The sequence below is a fragment of the Pinus tabuliformis genome, chromosome 9 (genome assembly GCF_031772625.1).
Source record: "Pinus tabuliformis cultivar Carrire ecotype Pingquan chromosome 9, CPIR1, whole genome shotgun sequence".
NCBI lineage: Eukaryota > Viridiplantae > Streptophyta > Pinopsida > Pinales > Pinaceae > Pinus > Pinus tabuliformis.
The window spans coordinates 213,608,477-213,621,603 of record NC_142307.1 but is presented as its reverse complement, the minus strand read 5'-3'; positions in this window follow the sequence as shown (position 1 = coordinate 213,621,603).

The window sequence follows — 13,127 nt, the reverse complement described above, 5'->3', positions numbered from 1 at the left end:
GTTCTTCCTCTTGAGCACCATCTGCATTCTCATTTGAAAATATTTAATATCCTTCTTGAGAAAGCAAGCCAAATATCACAAGATGACCACTAGATCTGCATCACACCATCTCTTATTGGATAAGAGACAAGCCCAACTAGGGGAACTATAAATCTATCATTGGTACTTGAATAACTCAATAAATTCTCATTGATCATATTATATCATGATAATTATAAATCACACTACGGTTTCAATGCTATAGAACCCATTCCTTTATCATATCCAAGGCCACTCCTAGGGTTTCTCACAAACCATAACCTTTATTTGTACGAACAATGGATCCCTAAGGTTTCATTCAAACCCTAACATTCTTTTAGGTCTCCAACACCTTCATATATTTCACTATGATTAATCAGTAAATCCATCATATGTGTCTACACGTGGGTGACCTCAATGAATTTTCTTCAGTGGATCTTTAACACCACGTTAATTTTGGGATAGATTATTCTTTGCTGTAGATAATTTAATTTTTAAACTTTTTCAACAATTTCACTTTATAGTTACCCTATATAATCATAAGAAATTATATAGGCAGAACATTAACATCAGCAATATAGTAGAATAGTAAGGAACATTAGAAGAAAATAATACACAATGGAGACACCACGATTTATGTCAGAGACCAGGGATCAATTCTTCTTCTTCTTTAGATATTCATCAAATGATCAGTTGATATAAACAATACAATAATCATGAGACATGATTCCTTCACCATCAATCACATTAGGCCTCCTAGGGCCTGTCAGGGTCTTGTAAATCATAGGATCTCAAGGTGATTCAGTATTTTGTATTTGTAATTTCATATTGTACATAAATTTCAATATTCAAATGATTTAAAAAAAAATGAAAAAAGAAAATTAAAAGAGGGTACGTTAAAAAATAAATAAGAAAAAAAGGAAATAAGAACCACATAAAAGAAAAAATAGAAAATAATATTGAAATTGTTGCAAGTCTAAATGCCACTACTGATAAGTTAGTTATTTTAATTCATTATCAAATAAGGTTGTGTGAAAATTGTTTTTGAATGCCACAATGACTAAAATTATGTTCAGGTCATACAATTTAATCATGACTGAACACATTTAATTTTTTGTTAAATAGGTTAGTGAATAAAGGTTTACCAAACAGTTTAATCTTGGTAAATCAGTAGCTAAGTAGAAATAAAATTGATTCAACAGTTTAATACGAGTCAATGGTGAGATAAGTGATAGGATAAGATAGATTTTCATAAAAGAAAAATGATTTGGGTATGCTAGTTTAAATGCACCCTGCAAAGCAAGAAGAGAAAATGTTAACCAAGAGAAAGAATTGAAATGAAAAATGGTAGGTAGAAGCACTATGGTGATTAGAGGAAAAACATGAAGATTTTATCCTAAATTAAATGTTAAATATTATTTTCATGTGCAGAAGAAAAAGCAAACGAATTAGAGTTTGACTCTAAAATTTGGTGTGTCAGATAATTTTTGGTATATTATCCCCTATCCCTAAAGTTTCAATACCCCAAAATTACCCCTCTGCTCATATTTTTCCTCCACTCCCTTACCCAGCCATACACAAATCATTCACCCGCTATGCAATAAATACTTTATTCTACCCCACCAAGTGCCCTATCACATCACGTTAACATCTCGTCACTTCTCCTCTCATCCGCGCCCACCTCCTAAAATCTGACAACCTACAGTATGTTTCGGCCCCCCTCACCATCTGAACTTTACCGTTGGGGGCGGGGGGGTCCGAAATGGGTGGTATTCAAACCCATGCCCACCCTAACGTGTCACTACCATATGATTTTGCAACCACCGCGACCGAAACCATTAACCGCCTGCCCCCCCCCCCCCCCACGAAAAGTGGTTTCTCTGCTACGAAAAACCACTACCCTATCTGTTGCGCTCCTGCCAGTCATCCTTCGCCACGTCATTCATTTGTTGCTCTGCCAATCATAGCCACTCCCTCCAAATTAATCCATTAAGCAATTAAATTGCTTCACTATTAATCCAACAGAACCACACCACCATCAACGGGAAAGCCAAAAAACTATATAATCCGTCCTTTCACTGGTTACTGATATTATACACTGTTATTGCTCTGTTATAGGTGTGGTAGTCCAAATTGCAACAATTTCACCAAGCCAAGGATATTTCCAGTTAATCCAATTTCAGGCCAGTAACTCTGTTGGCTTATATCGGCCTGACCCAGGTTCAGAAGAATTATTTAGCCATGAAAATCCACAACTACCAGCCCTTTTGGCAATAGCCTTCGAACCACGAACTGAGGTCTCACTCGAGGTAGCAGGGGAGGGTGCTAGAACCACGTTTCCACACACTTGGGATGTCTAGATGTCGGTTGGAGTTTTCGCGCCCCATTTTGCTACTTTGCGCTACGTTGTATTCACACAGATCTTGAATACCTCTGACTGTCTATTAGCACGCAGTCTACAGATCTAATCGATTGGGTGAAGTATTGTAGCTCAGATCTACTTAGAAGGTCTTTAAGCAAACATTTAGCAGATTTGGCTAGTTCACGTACTTAGAATACACTTAGATTCACTCATATCTATAACATAAGCATATGTACTTAGATTAAATAGTTATATCAATCATTCATACAATTAGATTCATGATAGCTCAAATTGTAACACATAATCTGCAAAAGAAACTTATCTTTATTTCGACTTATCACCAATACATCCAGATCTGCCCTACGCACTCAGCTGCAAGGGTCCGTGCACACAGCTGCGGACTCTTCCAGGCCTCTGTGCACACAGATGTAGAGCCTCTATCCACTACCCAAATTGTTGACTCGGACTTACAGATGCTTACAGAGTGTTCTCCTCAAAAACCCATTACAATTCAAATCTAAGATGAAACCCAAAACAAGAACTGCCTTTCCCTCATAGAGCCGCACTCTATTTATACCTATCTATGGTCCACAGACGAACTTACTTCCTATTATTTTATATTATTTCTTGGGCAAACAACCCTTTGACTCGACCTTTTACATTTTGCGCTTTAGAGGTTTACAATAATTTTATCCTACTTTCTAGGCTATCAGACCCAAAACTGTTACGTGGGACCTATGCTACCCAACAGTCCCCCAGCACAATCATTGTGACTTGTCTCGAGTCACTCGTTGGTGCGACTAGACGTGTTGCCATGGCTTCATGGTTCACTTCCCTCTGAGTGGCACTCGTCGTCCCACTGCTTCTTCATTGTCTCCTGGCACGCTCCATTCGGGTCCTTCTTCAGTGTTTTTACCACTCCTTGCAACCAATGATGCTCATTCTACTCTACTTAGTTAACACAAAACACCCCCTCACAGGATTTTAGCTCGAGTGGAGGAGCCGCATATGGGACCTCCTTATACCACTACAGCCACTTCCAACCATCATATCTGCTCTTTGCACTTTCTGTTGTAGCTTGTGTTGCAATTTTGCAAGACCGTTGCTGCTGTCTGCGAGATCCCAATCCTCAAGGTATTTTAGAGACAACTTATTAACTTCATTTCGACCCACAATCTTTGTTTGTCCATCCTTTCTCTGTATTTTTGTAGTTCGCCATCCTACCCGCTGGGGGGGGCGACGACATCTGGACCAATTCTACTTCATGTCACCCCTTTTCCGGTACATCCCCTACTGGTGATGTTGTAGCCTGTGGAATGCCCACAATTGTCAACATCCTACTCCTTAGGGAGTCTTGCTTCTCCCTCAGCCATATCACCGCCCTCGAGCTTACTCCTTGTGCAGAGATCATGAACTACTCCATATCAAGAACCAGCATATGTTTTCCAAAAGTGTAGGTCACCTGGTGGATACCCCTCGGTGATTTATAGGCAATTTGAATTTCAATTGCAATGGTTCCCACCTATTCTAACATCCTCGTGTAATATCTGTTGCAGCTCGTTCCATATCTGGCTCATACTCGGTCTTTTAATTGCCTGCCACCTGCTCCCTTTCACCCTAATGCAGACATCTTGTCATGAATAGTGACATAACCGGTCACCTTTCCTCTTGGAAATGCAGTAGCATACTTTGTACTGCATGACTGTGATCTTGGTGACAGGCCAGATCAATGTGTATCCTAGAAGTCGCGCCTCTTTCCCCCAGATTGCTTTACCGTCCCACACTCTCTTTCAACTGGTTGGAGCAGTGAGATTGTCCTTCGAATGGTTAGCCTGGCGGCTAGCCTGCCCGTATAGAGCTTCAGGTGACTACCATTCACTCAGCCTAGAAAGGGGTCTCCATTGAGTTTGGCAAGTTGAACCACACCCCCATCGGTATACATCCTAAAATGGCCTCCAAGCAGATAGTGGTAGAATTTGTGAAGCGCGTATACCATCGCTAAACCCTCGTGCTAGGTAGTGGAGTAATTCTCCTCATCTTTTGACAACCGATGAATTGCGAGTGCAATCAGTTGGTCAATTCCCTCCACTCCTGGTTGAGTAAGTACTGCCCCCACTACGATACATGATGCGTCGACATGCACATGAAACTCGATGTCCCATTTCGAAAAGACCAATATAGGGGTTGATGCCATCTTTTCCTTGAGTGTCTCCAAACTCTTGTTGCATTCCTCATTCTAGCAATAAGTAGCATCCTTCTTCAGCAATTGTTCCATCGGAGCTGTGATCTGGCCATAGCTTTTGATGAACTTCCGATAGTAGCCCATGTGTCCTACTGTGGCGCGTAGTTGTTTGACACTTCGCGGTGCTTGTAGATTGAGTATGACGGAAATCTTTTCCGGAACCACCATCAAGCCTTGCTTACAGACCACATGGCCTAGCAGGTTCCTGAATGGGACAAGGAAAGTACACTTCTTCAATTTTAGAACAATCTGATGTCAGCGGCAAGTATCCAGCATCAATCGTAAGCTCACTACGTGCTTCTTAACTAGTCCAAACATGGTCCAATCATCAAGGTAGACCTCTAAAAACTTATGGATAAATTCTTTGAATGTTGCTACCACTATTCGTGAAAATATCACCAACACATTCTTCAATCCAAAGGGAATTACCGTGTACTGAAAGAAACCCCATTCTGTGTCGAACGTTGTTTTACTACTATCCTCTGGTGCGATCTTACTTTGGTGGTATCCCGAGAACCCATTTGTGAAAGAGTAGGCTTCCTGCCCTCCCACATTTTCCAGTACCTCATCTGTAAATGGAGTTGGAAATGGATCGTTAATGCAGGCATCATTGAGCTTCCTGAGATCCATGCAGATACGAATCTCACCCTTTTGTTTCTTCTCCTGCACAACCATCGAACTTACCCAGTTGGTTTCCTCAACTGGTTCAATGATTCCTGCTGCCAACATCTTGTCCAATTCTTTGCGGACCTTTGCTTTATATTTTGGGTTCAATCAGTAGGGTCACTGGTTAACTGGTTTCGCGGCTAGCTTCAACATTATCCTTATCATTCCCAAGTCTCCTAGGATCCCTTTTAGCTCCATGATTTTGGTTTGGAATAAATCTTGATATTTAGGAAGCAGTTTGACGACCTTCTCCACTGTGGCATCATCCCAATAGTCCCCCAACATTGCATACTTCGGTTCTGATGTTGATTTATCTCGTTTTCAACGGGCCTATGATATCTGGATCTTTGATTTTAGGTCTGCGCACCTCACAGCTCCCCTCTAATTTTGGAATTTTGACGTTTCACAGATCATCCTCATCATCTTCTACCTAGACATTATAGCATTCGAGAGCCTGGCTCAACTGTCATGACCAATTGGGTTGCATAATTTCCTCTGGTTCCAATGGTGCCTTGAAAATGGAGGTCTTTACCAACTATAATTCTTTGTCCACGGGATCCATCCATTGATCTTCAAATAGGAATGTCAACAAAAACCTTGCGTGCAAGATATCCCACTCGCCTGTGTCATGTCGGAGCTCCACTTCAATATACCAGAATCTGGTAATGACGTCCACGATGTGATAAAATAAGTGCACCCATTCTGGCTAAGGTTCCTCCCCGTATGCTTTGATCCATCTGGTTAGGTGCATGCATAGGTCATCGTGTCTATTATCACAAAACCCAACCCTGATAGGCTACTAACCAGGAGGACCTTGAGTAACTATTTCAAACCAACTTTTGGCTTAGGCGTAGCCTCCCCAACCTAAGAGGGCTCTCTCACTAGGTTAAAGATTTCAGTAAAAGATTAGATGGCTAACTATATGAAACAAGTAAAGGAGTATAAATGGTTGAACATTATCAATAAACATCTATTGGGCTTATAGAGTGAGAAAATGTTTATTATGACAACAATATTAGCTTAACATGGAAGTCGGGGAATCAAGAGTTCAATAACTAAGTAACACATAAGAACACGTAGGAAACACAGTCTACAAGTGCATGAAGGAAGTTAGAGAATTTCCAATGAGTTCTAAGTAACATACATTCATACCACTTCAAATGAGGAAATGAGGACAACCATAAGACAATCAAGCATTGAACTCTCTTCTAAATCCTGAGTAGTAAAGCCAAACTCTCTATTACATAAAAACATAGTCTTCCACCATGACACAATATGAGTGTTCTTCTAAAAAATTTCCAACCCTGGGGCCTTCCACCTCTTGTCCTTTATGTATTTTTCATTACAATCTTGGATTCCTCCCTCCAACATGAGGGGAATTCAAGTTTGCTTGACCTGACACCTATAACCTAAACAGACTATTAATTACAAGAGACAGTTAACTAACAGTCCTAGAGTCCTAATACAATTAGGAGTACAACTCCTTTAACGATAGTAACAACCTAAACTATGAATTAAATTTGATTTTTGACAGCTGCTCCTCCTTCACTTCGACCTTGGTGATGTCCATAACCCCCCAACTAGCCTTCAATAGCTTCTCCTTCATCTGCCCTAAAAACTAGGAAACTGTCCCTTGCTCTGTTCTGGCCGAAAAATAGGTGTTGGGATAGAGCTTTTTTTCTCCTCATCAAAATTGTATTTTCAAAAATGGAAGGATGCTTTTGTAGAACACTATGTGTTGAAAACAAACCTCTCTTGTTTTTTTTCAATACCCTTCATGTTGCCCAAAAATTGTCTTTGAATATCAGGTGTAAACTGGGAAATTCTGATTTCTAAAAAACTACACCTATAGCAATTTCGTAGTGCATGTTGGGTCATTCATTTCTCCCATATCATAATGAATTTGAATAAAGTAGAAGATTTTTTTGTATTTCAGTATGTTAGGAATAAAAACCTCTTTCAGTTTTTGAAAATATGCTTTCAGTTGCTCAAAATACTTTCTGGAAGTTGACTACTTAAAATAGTTTTTCTGCTGAAAAAGGCTGCTTCAGTGATTTCGTAGTGCAAAACTGGTTTTTTACACTATCTGTGCTATGAAAACGTGGATTTGTAGCTTGTTACTGGGAAAAGTGTCTATTTAGAACTGCTCTATCCCACTAAGGTGTGACAGCTACCTTAGAAAAAAACAGAGAAAAACTACTTTTGTATTTCCTTTATGAATTATAAATAGAGAGGAATAGAAAGAACCAACCTGTGTCTTGCGCTAATCCTTTGATCCAATCCCTCTCTTCTTTGATAGTCTCCAGCTACCTGCTCTCTTGCTTGCCCAGCTTCACAAAGTACCTGTAAGATCACAGAAGAAGAGCACTATACAAAGACATGGATCTATATTCATAAACAACTTAGGATCAGATTTAAGTTAACCATACAAAATGTAACAAGCATCAATGATACAAAAGCATGGATGAAAACTCAAATAGTTTTTTTGATAAACAAGAAAAGATCCAAGAGGAGTTACAACCAGTGGTTCCGACTCAGCATCAATCTCCGAGCAAAGAAGCCCCTCTTCACCTCAAAAAAAGCATAAATCACCCAACAATTTGATGTTTATCTCGAGAAACCAACAACAATTCCTTACAATATGCAAAATTCCAGCCTCCCGATCTCTGGGATGAGGGATCCATATATAGATATATGTAAGGAGGATGAGTCAGCTTGTGATTTTATTAGTGTCTTCTCTCTGTCAGTTCTTGCTTCCACTTGGAGACTGAAGGGCTCTTACTCATCCTTGGTTGAATTCAATGAGGCAAGTGTCACAGGAGAAGATTCTGGAAGCTTCCATTGTCTCTCCACGTCGCGGAATGACACTGCCATTTGTCATTTCTCGCCCATCGCACCCCACAAAAGGGACTTTTGAAATGCAACGCACCCTCACACCGTATTTAGGTGCAATGCAACGCACCTAGCTAAGTGAGCAGCTGAAATGATCATGTTTTGACCAATTCTAAGCAGTTTCTGGTGGAGAACTTCTGGGAGAAGCTGTAATCTGTTGACCTTGTTCCTTTAGGGGTTAGAACAACACTTTTAGGGACTTAGGATCCCTTGGTTTATGGACATTTCATGCTTGGAGTTGTAGGGCACAAAAATGTCTATAACAGTTGCCCCCTAAAGTATGAGGCCATTAACCTTTTGGTGTCGGGTGAAATTCTTTATTATGAGGATCTGAAATTCTTTCAATGCTGGGAGGAGACCTGTAATAAGATACAATACAATACATTATCTTTATACTGTTTTCATGATCTAGCTGAGGTGGGCATTCCCATGCTCAGCTTTATAAATTCATTTCCATGTACATAGGACAGACAATCGTCTGAGTGTAGACTGATGATTCTGGTAGAGCCATCATCCTTTTGAGTGGATGATTATCTGTGTAGTAGTGATGTACATTTAATGTCTTTATTTCCCTGAATATATATCGCAGCCCGGATGGATGAAACTAGATCCGGGGTCTTCAATCTCGTCTGATCTTCACTCGAAGTACAAGTCGATCCATGTGAGAAATGTTCTGAAGTCGAACATGGAAAGACATCGCTTGATTACCAGTCAATGATATAAACCATTAACAAGCGTGAGAGGAATCACCGATAATGATAATGATCCTCAAGGTACTGCATTACAATTCACGTGGTGTGAATAAAGGACTTGGCGTCGAACACCACGCAAAATCTTTCGGTCGAAGGCCATTGATGTAAACCTGTCACCGGAAGTGAGAAACTTGCCATTGAGGCATGCAAGCTTCAAAGTACTGAATGGGGTGTTCCTAGATCAACTTCTTAGATAATGAGCTGATGTCGACAAGAAGTGATCCATCACCGGAGGGCCTTAAAGAATCCCACATCAATGACACGAAACAGAGCAAATGATTTTGATGGAGGTGAAAACGATCTGGTGATATAAGGTTTAGGGCGGCGGTCATGAAAGAATGGAGTATAATGTATGGTAGTGGGTGAGACACAGGTGACTTCTCTGGATGACTTCTCTTGAACATATCAGTGACACTGATGTGATGGATTGGTAGCATTAACCCCAAATGTGGATGGTATGGCGTGACCATGGCGATGTGACCGGTGAATGAAGCAACCCAACCCAACTTGGACACGAAGTGGAAGTGTCATGTTCAAGAGCGACTTGCTACCGACAAAGTTTCTTTCAGGTTTCTTCCCAATTTTTCCCTAGTCATTGCTGACCAGTACCTCTTTATTTTTGTCAAGCTTGAGGAGGATAACATATGCTTGTTCTATAATTTTCCCTTCGGGCAAACCCATCGCTATGTTTTTAACGAGCCTAGCAATAGTGAAACTTGTTCTCATCTATAGACAAGTTTGTCGCTATTAATCTTTTTAACGAGTTTAACGACAAAGATAACTTGGTCCTTTTCAATTTTAGAGAGTCTGAAAAGGAACGTAAAGGTAACTCCAAAATTCCTTTTTCGTCACCTAATCCCTTAAGTCCGAAAAAGTATAAAACAATACAGAAGGGATGAATTTTCGATACTTTTAACGAGCCGAATAAAACAAGCGCTCGATCGTTTTGTGTAATAATCCCTCAGGTCCAAAAAGATTAAAATCTAGAGGAGGGATAGCACTTCCTGTCCCTTTAACGAGCTGGAAAGGCCAAGGACTCAGCAATCTTTCCATATTTTACGAGTCAGTTGAAAAGAGCTTAAAGAAGACTCGTCTTTTGAGGAACGAGCGATAAAACGGGTAGCAGCTGATTCCAGGTAAGGTTTGGAATTTTCCAATCACGGCAGTGTCACAAGGATGGCTAGTGAAATCAATCTTCGCAGTTGTTCCTCAAAATGGGTAAACAATCAAATGGAGGTGAATGATAGACCAATGAAAAAGTGGAGGTGACGGTGCAAACACGACCAAGGCTTTAACGACTGAAGTATTACATTCACGATGGTTATTTACTGGGGAATAGTTCATTTTTTAATGAGCTTAAACACGAGTGGAAACATTTGCTCATGTCTTATGTTTATTTTTTAACGAGCTTGAACTATGTGCTAAAACTGCTCGATTAATCCAGTCGTATGATAAGAATGTCTCATATAAAAATGGAAACTTTTAGAGTTTTGCCCCACATCCTTTCTTTATGCAAGTTAGGAAATCACCAATCCTACGGGTTTAAAGGGTTAGAGGTCCTAAAAAATTTTAAAAAATAAATAGTTGCTCTTTGCATGCATTCCAAAAGGTTTGCATGCCCCCAGGTATAAAACAGAGTTTCAAGGTTACCCCTTCTTTAGTCCGTTAAAACATTTGTTTTAGCGAGAGAGGCCTACCTCTTACAGATTACCCAAAGATTGTTCTATTCACAGCGCAAACAAAACACTTCTTCGGAGATGTCTACCGAGATAAACAAAGGTGAGCGGCGGTGCTCGCCAACTCACATAACTTTGACAAGAGAATCTTGTTCCAGTCCAACTCCCTCTTCCAATCACGGATGGGAGTACAGAGGTCATATTCTCTCACGGAAACCTACCCTATACCCAAATTTTTCCTGCTGAAGCAGGCCAGGGTGCATGCCCCCTGGGTTTCAGTCATATCCCTCCGAATCACTCGCGCTCATCGGGAGGACGGACTGGAAATTGAGACATTTCTTGTGTGAAAAGACCATTCAGGGATGGTATATGACTATTTGCTCTGTATGATCCGGGAAATGAAAGCTGGTCCACGAGCTTGACCACTCTTCCTTCATGCGGAAAACACATTACTCTAAAGAGTGAGGAGACAATTGCTCCCATGCAATAAATATAGTCTCGTCCAAGGAGTAGATTGTAATCCAGGGGTCCTTGAACTACCATTACATTCATGTGAACTGTTTTACCTCTCAATGTTATGGGCACATCGGGAAGGATCCCTAACGGTCGACTGGTTCATTTATCAAAGCCTGTCAGATTTCTCATCTCAAGCAAAAGCGATGGTGAACCAAGTGCTTTCCAAGAAGTTGAGGAAAGGATACTCACAGAAGCCCCCTCATCTATGATGGTACCAGCCATAAACATTCTATATATTTGAACAATAATTCAGAATGGTACGCTAGTTGGTAAACGGGGTCTGCCTAGTTGATTCCAGTCGAAGGAGACAACTAGGTTGCTTGGAGGTGGGACCGAATAGACGGTCGGGTACGACTCTGACGACCTTCCTTCCTGCGGTAAAGGAATGGGTAAATTGTCCCCATGTTCGTTGGAGTTTGTGCTTATGAAAAGAATTTGGATGGTGTCATCCTTGTTCTCTTCAGTGATTGTATCATCTGAAGATGGAACCTCTGAAGGCAAGACTGGTTCAACTGCCGCCTCGACCTTTTGACTTTCGTCTGGTGTGGATTCATATGGTTCATCTTCAATGACAGATGCTTCGGCCGACCACCTGAGTGGGTCAGCCGGATTTTCAACTAGTGACGGACTCGGCAAGAGTTTTTTATATCCAGGAGGAAGTCATAACGGTGAAACCAGACAATCATCCAAAACTCTTTTAGCTTCGTCTAAGAAGGGACAATGGTGGACGGCATGATCACCTTCGCACAATTTACAAGGAAATCTATATTTCCCTTTTTGTCTTGGGGCTTCACTTTCACTAGTTGACGGTGTGTTTTCAACATGATCATCAGAGGTTGACGACACCGGATTGTGCAAACGAGGAGACCAGTCCCTTAAGATCCGAGGGATGCAAGGACAATCTCTGTGAAAGTGGTCTCCTTTGCAAATGACACATGGCGATTTAGGCCTGGTCGGTGCAGTGTGTGGATTTTCATTAGACGACACTCGTTTGCCCCCATTCTCTTTTGGCTCCTTCTTCTTCTTCTCTTTGTTCTTCTTTTCCTTCTTCTCCTCAGGAACTTGACCTTTGGCTTTACCAGCCCCATCAAGCGAAGAGGAAGGAGGAGAGGAAGAATTAGAGGAAGTAGAAGGCTGGTGGGTAACTCTGGACTCGTCTAATTGCTGATTCGATTGTTCAGGAATAGTGGTGTTCTGAACGACAGAGGTTGAGAAGAGCCATACATGCAAACCAATTGTCAGTCCTAGAAGCGACAATGTGGCCATATGGGGTGCACCAACATCTCCCCAAGAGGAGAAGGGACTAGGATTTCATCCAAGGGGAATTCCTTGGTTGGTTGACTCCATTTTCTCAACCCAAGATCAACGTAGGAAAGGGGTAATGAATATTCCATTTAAAATAATTTTTTATACGCTTTGACACAACTTGGATTTTCAGTTTTTAAGAGTCGAGAAAAAACAAAAGATGACTCTAGTCTCCTTTGATTTTTAATGAGCCTGAAGTGACAAGTGCTCAGATGGACCTTTTTCGTTAAGGAGTCTGAAAAGGAACGCAAGGGACTACTCTGGAAGTCTAGGTAGAGGGAGTACCAAACTAATCGCAAAACTGCAGAATACTTTTTACGGTACGGCAGTCGATCTTCCCGAATGTTGTGTTCAGTGCATTGCAATCGATAGGGCGGCAGACACGGCTTCCTATGGATAAAGGATTTAAGCCTATAGGGGTCTCCCAAAATATACTCGACGGTACGTGGGAGCACAAGTCCGTACTGGCACTTATCGTTTCAAAGTGGAGGAATCACCCAACCATCAGTGAGGACAATAGTTACCAGGCTTTACGACGCCGGAATACGTCTCTAGCCTAGACCTCTAAATGTTGTGCATTAAGTTCCAAAGTGTTGTTAGATTCATTGAATTTATTTTAAGTTGATCTTGCTTATGAAGTTTGCCTTTTGGGTTCACCACGAGATGTAGATGTAATTCCTAAAATGCAATCTAAAGAT